Source organism: Nothoprocta perdicaria, unplaced genomic scaffold (assembly GCF_003342845.1).
Source record: "Nothoprocta perdicaria isolate Ctin4 unplaced genomic scaffold, notPer1 scaffold_66, whole genome shotgun sequence".
Classification (NCBI taxonomy): domain Eukaryota; kingdom Metazoa; phylum Chordata; class Aves; order Tinamiformes; family Tinamidae; genus Nothoprocta; species Nothoprocta perdicaria.
This window is the reverse complement of record NW_020455932.1, coordinates 3557716-3564220: the sequence shown is the minus strand read 5'-3', so window position 1 is coordinate 3564220 and position 6505 is coordinate 3557716. Positions and strand designations below refer to the sequence as shown.

General features: G+C 47.0%; 1 protein-coding gene across 1 annotated transcript in view; it reads right to left on the bottom strand.

Annotated features, from left to right (window-relative positions):
• Positions 1-2368: 2368 nt before the first annotated feature.
• Positions 2369-6505, bottom strand: part of FKBP6 (FK506 binding protein 6) — a 19521-nt gene continuing 15384 nt past the window's right edge. The window contains exon 8 of the mRNA XM_026050230.1: positions 2369-3319. The gene's annotated coding sequence lies outside the window, so the exon portion shown is untranslated. The remainder of the gene's footprint in view (positions 3320-6505) is intronic.

Genomic DNA, 6505 nt, shown 5'->3' with positions numbered 1-6505 from the left:
GCCGTTAGCCCAGGCTTGGGGCTGGTGCAGCAGCACGCCCTGAGGTCTGCAGGGTGCTCCAAGGTCCGCAGCACGCCCTGAGGTCCGCAGCAGCTCTCGGAGTCCACGGGCCAAAGCGCTGGGGCYTGGTGCCCCCCTGGGGTATCCCGGGGGCTTGGTGGCACCAAGCACATKACGAGCAAGGGCAACAAGCTGGGAGACTTGACTCTCCACCACCTTGCAGAGGGSCAGCATCTATTTTAACGCTTCACATGGGTTTTACCTTTCCTTCACAAATCAAGGAACTGGACCAAAAGAGGGATCGAGGGCAGACAGTATCTTAGGTTTTGGTTAAACTCACCCACGCCAGGAAGACAGCACATGATACTAGATACTGTTTTAATCTGGCAAATACTCAGTGAGGTTCAGAAGCTGCAAGATGGCATTAGATAAACCCAAACTGAAAATACAAGACCATTTTGGAGCTGTAAAAGGTAACAAGCCTTCAAAATAGTTTCTCCCTGGGACGTTCCAAAGATATTTGTAAAACTGTTTRGAAGAGAGAAGGAAAAATAAAATGTAAAGGCATTTTGGTCAAAAAGTCTCAATAGCAAACTTGAAGGTCCAAATTTACTGATTAACAATTACAAATCGAGATTCTTTGCAAAACTTTTTAGTTTGGGCCRCATTTCTTTCAGAGGCTGAAAGTTTGTGTTTCTTCAGAAAAGAAACAGCAGTACCAATTATTGGCAATTTATTATAGATAAGGAAAAAAAATGAAAAATTGCATTTTGGTGAGCTCTAGTCAACAACAGAAAGTCCTTAGGGTATCRGCAAACTAGCCATGAACCCCGGGACAGACTCCAGGTCCAATGCAGGCTGCAGGCGGGGAGCCATCTCCTGGGAAGGGTCACTGCCGTCCCTGGCAGCTCTGCAAGGCGCTTTGCAGCAGGCGGCTGACGGCAGCAGCAGGGATCTTGCCAAAACTCCCAAACCCAATCCGTGCTGCGCCCCGAGCCGTCGCACCAGCACCCACGCACCACGGCCCAAGCATGGGGGGGTACTTCGGATGTTGCAGGACTGATCTCTCCCAGAGGGGAATTTCTCCAAGCCAGCTCCAGGTGCTGCCTTTGCCCTTGCAGCTACTTGCATAGGGACAAGTTTCCATTTTCAAGGGCACTCGSGTGCGCTCACTTAACGCCAGCAGCTGAAGGCTATCAGACAAGTGCCAAAACACCGCACCTCAGGTCCACAAAAGGCTGAAGAAAGTTTCCTGAAGGCACAACTGTGCTAGAAAACTGTACCACATTTGTGTCTCCAGGCCTCGCGGTGTATTCTCAGTCACAGAACGCTAAGCTCTCTGCTCCTTGCATGGAGCTGGCATCAGCWTCTGACCGAAGGAAGCTATTGGAACAATTTGTACAGAAAAAGAGCAATATCCAGATATTAAGCCCATCAGAAAYGAACCCCTGGGCTGCTTCCTTTTATCAAAGTATTATGAGGGATGCATTGCCATCTAGTGTCTACCCAGCAAAAAGGGATCAGCGAGCCATCCACTTCATTGCCAACCAARTGGGGACTGATGGGGATAAACTTTTAATCCTGTTCTGGAAAAGAGCAACAGTGAGCTTGAGATAAGGCTGCCTTCATAGTCTGTGTGCCTTGAGAACAGCTGGGAAGGTCCAGCTACCATAGTGATGGAAATCCAAACATGAGAAATTGGCCACATTTAACAAAATGAGAGCACGGGCTTGTAATCTTTTAATCAAAGTGTGTGCTTTGATTTGCCTGCTCAACCCAGTTAAAAACCCTGCCAACTACCTTACGTGCAATATCTGAATTTCAGTTGTGTACTGACTGAACTGTACACTATTCATCAAGACTCTGGAAAAAAGTAAAGTGGTTTATTGTATAATTCAAGAAAATTATTATTATACAGCTGTATTTCTTCCTTTCTGATCACCACATTTATATTCTTGGAATCTTTTGGGAAAGTACATCTAGGAAAGAAAATAAGGCAAATGACTACAAATGACCCAAAGTCCACACTGCCTTTGTATCTGTCCTTTCTTCAGACTAAGGAGCGCAGCAGGATTTGACCTTCTTTCTCTCAGCTACCAGAATGTCCTTTCCCCACAGGCAGAGGACCAGAATAAACAGGCAAGCAAAAAGGTCCAGAAGTGTGCTTAGAAGGTGCTGCCAACCCAAAGCTTTCGTCCACTTCCCTCTTTTCAGAATGTCTTACAGAGAGGGCATTTTATTTTAAGATACTGTCAAAGTCTGGTGGTACGGAATGCAAAAGCCATAAAGATGCTGGCAGAACTGGGGCAAATAGGAATTCTGAAGACCTTTCTCTCCTGGCAAGCAGCCGCCTTGGAACACGCATTCACCACGGGCAACCCTCCATGCCCTGCAAGTCAACAACGAGGCACTGGAGTACATTTGGAAGACATTAACCTTGCTGGCCAAGCACAGAGGGGACAAATGCCATAAAAACATCGTTTCAGGTTACCAGGTTCCTCCTCCATGGAATTCAAGCAGTTTCTCTCTAGCTCTGTATTTGCCTGCCACAGGTTCACCAAGAGGCATTTGGTTTTGTGTTTATTAACTCGGTCACACCACCAAGGTCTATGTTCAGAGACATGCAGGGAGGATACGGTGAGTTTTGCTCCAGAAGGAAACCAACCTGAGCAAACATAGAAAAGTCAGCAATGCCTGAATAGGAAAAAAAAGCCTTCATGTAATTTGAAATTTAGCATCAACATGCATAGGAACGTTCAGACAAAACAAAGAGTAAAACACACCGTGTTGCCCAAGAAGGGAGCTAGCTATACTAACAACAAATTGGACCCTGTTTCCAAATTCCAGTTCCTTGCGCTGAAAGAGACATTCATCACTCTTGCACAATAAATTGTTGGCACAAGTTCTGCTAGCATTAGTTCTCAGACTGGTTTATTTTCTCAGAACAAAAACTAATATTAAATCTAATTTTTAAGGAACAATCTGTATAAACAATACAAGACTTCATGGCATCCTACTTCTACTCACAGATTCCCTTATAGCAGCCCAGAACCTGGAAGAAGCAGGATGTCAGGAAAGGATTCTTCAGAATACGAGAGAGAAGAGGACACTTTCCTCTTTCACATGGTAGAACTTAGCTCTTCTGAGCGCTGAACCTCAGAATTGAGCAAGAACCAGCTCTGAGAAAAATGGGTTTATTTAAGATGAAGAGAGCCTCCACGTCCCCCTCTCCAAACTGGACAGTGGTTTCCCCTTTTCCTGGATGCCATCATGAGTTTTCTGCAGGTCCGAGAGCTGGTCTTTATCAGCTGGGGAAGTCCTAGGATAATAAAATACAACAGTCAGTAATGTTCCGGTAATGGTTATCTGTTGGTTTTATTTCGACTTATTTCTATTTCTGTATCAGTGACTGTAGGCATTTAAAGGTCAACCATTAATAGCACATGCACGGTGGCCCTGAAAGAGTCCCCAGGAGTTTTGTGGAGTAGCACACATAGAACAGCACAGCGAAATCGCCATGAAAGCCAAAATACCTCCTCAGCTAGGACTTGGAGGAAAGTGAGTACTAAGCATGAAAAACTTAAAACAAGTGAGCCTACCTCAGACAAACCCTGAGAGTGCCCTTGAGGCCCTCTCCTTTCTAATACGGGGTCATCTAAACTACAGCCCACTTGTGCTTCTCCAGTCTGTTCTGGGATGCTTCCTGGGATACTTGCTTCGTGCCTTTGAGAAATAAGTCCTCTACTTTCCAAGGGATTCACTATTCTCCTAAGCAGAGTTTTCTACTGCTTCTCAGTGTATGTGTTTGTCCCCACCTTCTTTGCATGACCCCCATCCTGTTCGTGCAGGGCATTGCCACGGAGCAGAAGCCTAGGCACAACATCGAGGCATCCGTCACAGGTTCAACACACACACACAGTCCTCCCAGCGATTTGTTACTCCTTAGTTTCCTCCTGCCCCCTCACTCCYGCTCACAGACGGGACATCACCCATCTCAAAGTCCCAGCAGACACTGAGATGGTAACAGGTCAGCTACCAAGCAGAGCTGCTGCTTCTCCTCCACCCCAGTGCCTGACCATCCACCATCCCACCGCTCCAGCTCTTCTATGTTACTAGAAGCAAAACCAGTACGGAGGCAGAGAGGAAGTTTTCCTCTGGATACAAACCAGATATGGAGCTAAGGTGTGATTTCCTTCCTCCCTCTCTGCACTTCACAGCAGCATCTCATAGGTCACTGACCAGTACTCAGATCACCTACTTAATCTTCTCCATGGCTACAGTTCAACAGCACTGACCTTGCTGTCAAAAGTTCTGCTCCTTCACGGCCTCTTTCAACTGGTATTGCCCACTGCCTCACCCTGCTGACAGCCCTGCATCTCCTGCTCCTTGGCCCTCGCAAGCTCTTAAGGGCTATTTTATTTTAAGTGTTGGTCAAACAGTGCAAGTTCCATAGGAGAGATGTGGTACATGCAATCATTTTGTGGAGATCCCTGTTGTCCCTAAAGCTATGAAGCATCTGGAATGAGATACAGCCAGTAAACACATTCTTGTTGCTTTTTAATGGGCCTATAACACATTTCCCTATCAGGTGGCTCATACTGCTACCACAACTGGCAACATGCGTGGATCGTGCAGGGAGGAGTACAGACACAGAAGGTGTTTCCCTAGTTTGTCACAATACAGATGGTTGCAAAACACTGCTGGGAAGTGAGTCTCATCCCTCCATCATTCATGGAAAAATGCCAAACAATTCTTAGCAACCTCTCCACAAGGTATCCCATAGCTATCCCACAGGTTTTCTGAGGACCAAAGGATGCACATTCGCCAGATGTGTTCTCTTCTCTCAGCTGGAGAACACGAGCAGCCCAAACCAATTTTCTCTACTCTTTGAGCAGCTGCAGCCACTTCAGCACGTGCAGCCAGCTCTGCTGCAGCAGCAAGCCTGACAAATTTTAATCGTATTACTAGTAGTGAACGAGAGAAGCAGGTTCCTTAGGGGATATCAACACACAGACCGCTGAGTGGAAGACAAAAAAATCTGCAACTGTGAAGAAAACAGACTTCACAGACAAAAGAATGAGAACATGAAGTACCACACAAGGTGCAAAACGTGCACCTCACAACCTGGAACAACTGGTTTGCTCTTGTATCACACAATCACTGAGGTTGCAAAGGAGCTCAGGAGGTCCCTGGTSTTGCCTCCTCATCGCAGGACACAGCAGATTACTCAGCTCCCCCTGATGATGCTGAAAACGCAAGGTTTCATTCTGCTCTCATGCTTACAGATCCACACGAGACACTTCAGTTCTGCCAATTCAAATGACATCCAGCAGATACTGGCAAGTCTGAACCAAGGCAGTCAGCCTCTTGCAAAGGCTGCTCCAATTCACGTTTTGAGTTAATAAAAGCACGGGACAGTTAAACAATTTCCAAGATGGCCAGACATAAGCCTGTAGCAGACTCCTGGCCTGGCCCAACCTGGGACATGTAGTAACAAGTCAGCACATTGCCACTGTCCTAGCTCGCCCAGGCTAATTAATCCCACGTTACAGTTTCCTCTAAKAGGCAACTTTACATTGTCAAGCCTTTCGAAATGGCGGAGTCACTCAGATCCAGGACTTCGCTGCGTCACCCTCAGGGTAACCCAGGCTCCAGGCGCTATCCAGGCTCCAGCTGGCTCAAGAAAAAGGGGACAGGAGGCTTTCGAAGACAGAAACCCACCAGCACTCACTCCAGGTCATCTCTTTTCTCAGTCCTTTGAAAATCAATCAGAGATAAAAATGCTTAAATCATTCCTCTAGCTCAYAGCATAAAAGTCCTAGCAACTAGGACAAGGGAAGAAGTGTTTTTAAAGTGAAAAAAATAGCATAACATTCGATGTGCTACAATATCCTCTATGTTATTAAAGACCATCTTTGCTCCTGTTAAAATGCAGCTGCCTGCTCTGCTACTCGTCAGTCTAATTCTATACGCACACAGCACTCCTTTTCATGTGTCCCTGATAGGCATACTTATAAGATAATCACTTGATGTTTCCACCGGCTGTTAGCTGCGGTTCAGAGGCTCTGGCTGGGTATAAAACCTAGAGCTACCAAGACTCCTTGTGCACCAGAAAAAACAAAGGATCAAACTGCGAGGCTGCTGGTTTCRTGGCTGCTATTTGGAGTCATAAAGTCTTTACATGCAGCTAATTAAAAATATATATATATATTCAAACTGAAACCCTAAAGCCGTTCTGAGGAGCATTTGATCAGTTCATCTCTCATTTCCACCTAATGGCGGCACAATCAAAGCRGAGCAGAAGGGAGGCACACGGTCCCAGCGACACGGCACGCCGGACGGCGTTCAGGCCTTGGTGTTCCCGAAGGAGCCGCCGGCTCCCGCTCGGACCACGCTCCACGTTGGCTCCCGCGCAGGACGGCATTGAGGCCTTGGTGCTCCCGGAGAATCTGCGCTCCGCGCTGGCTCCCACGCCAGATGGCATTGAGGCCTTGGTGCTCCCGCC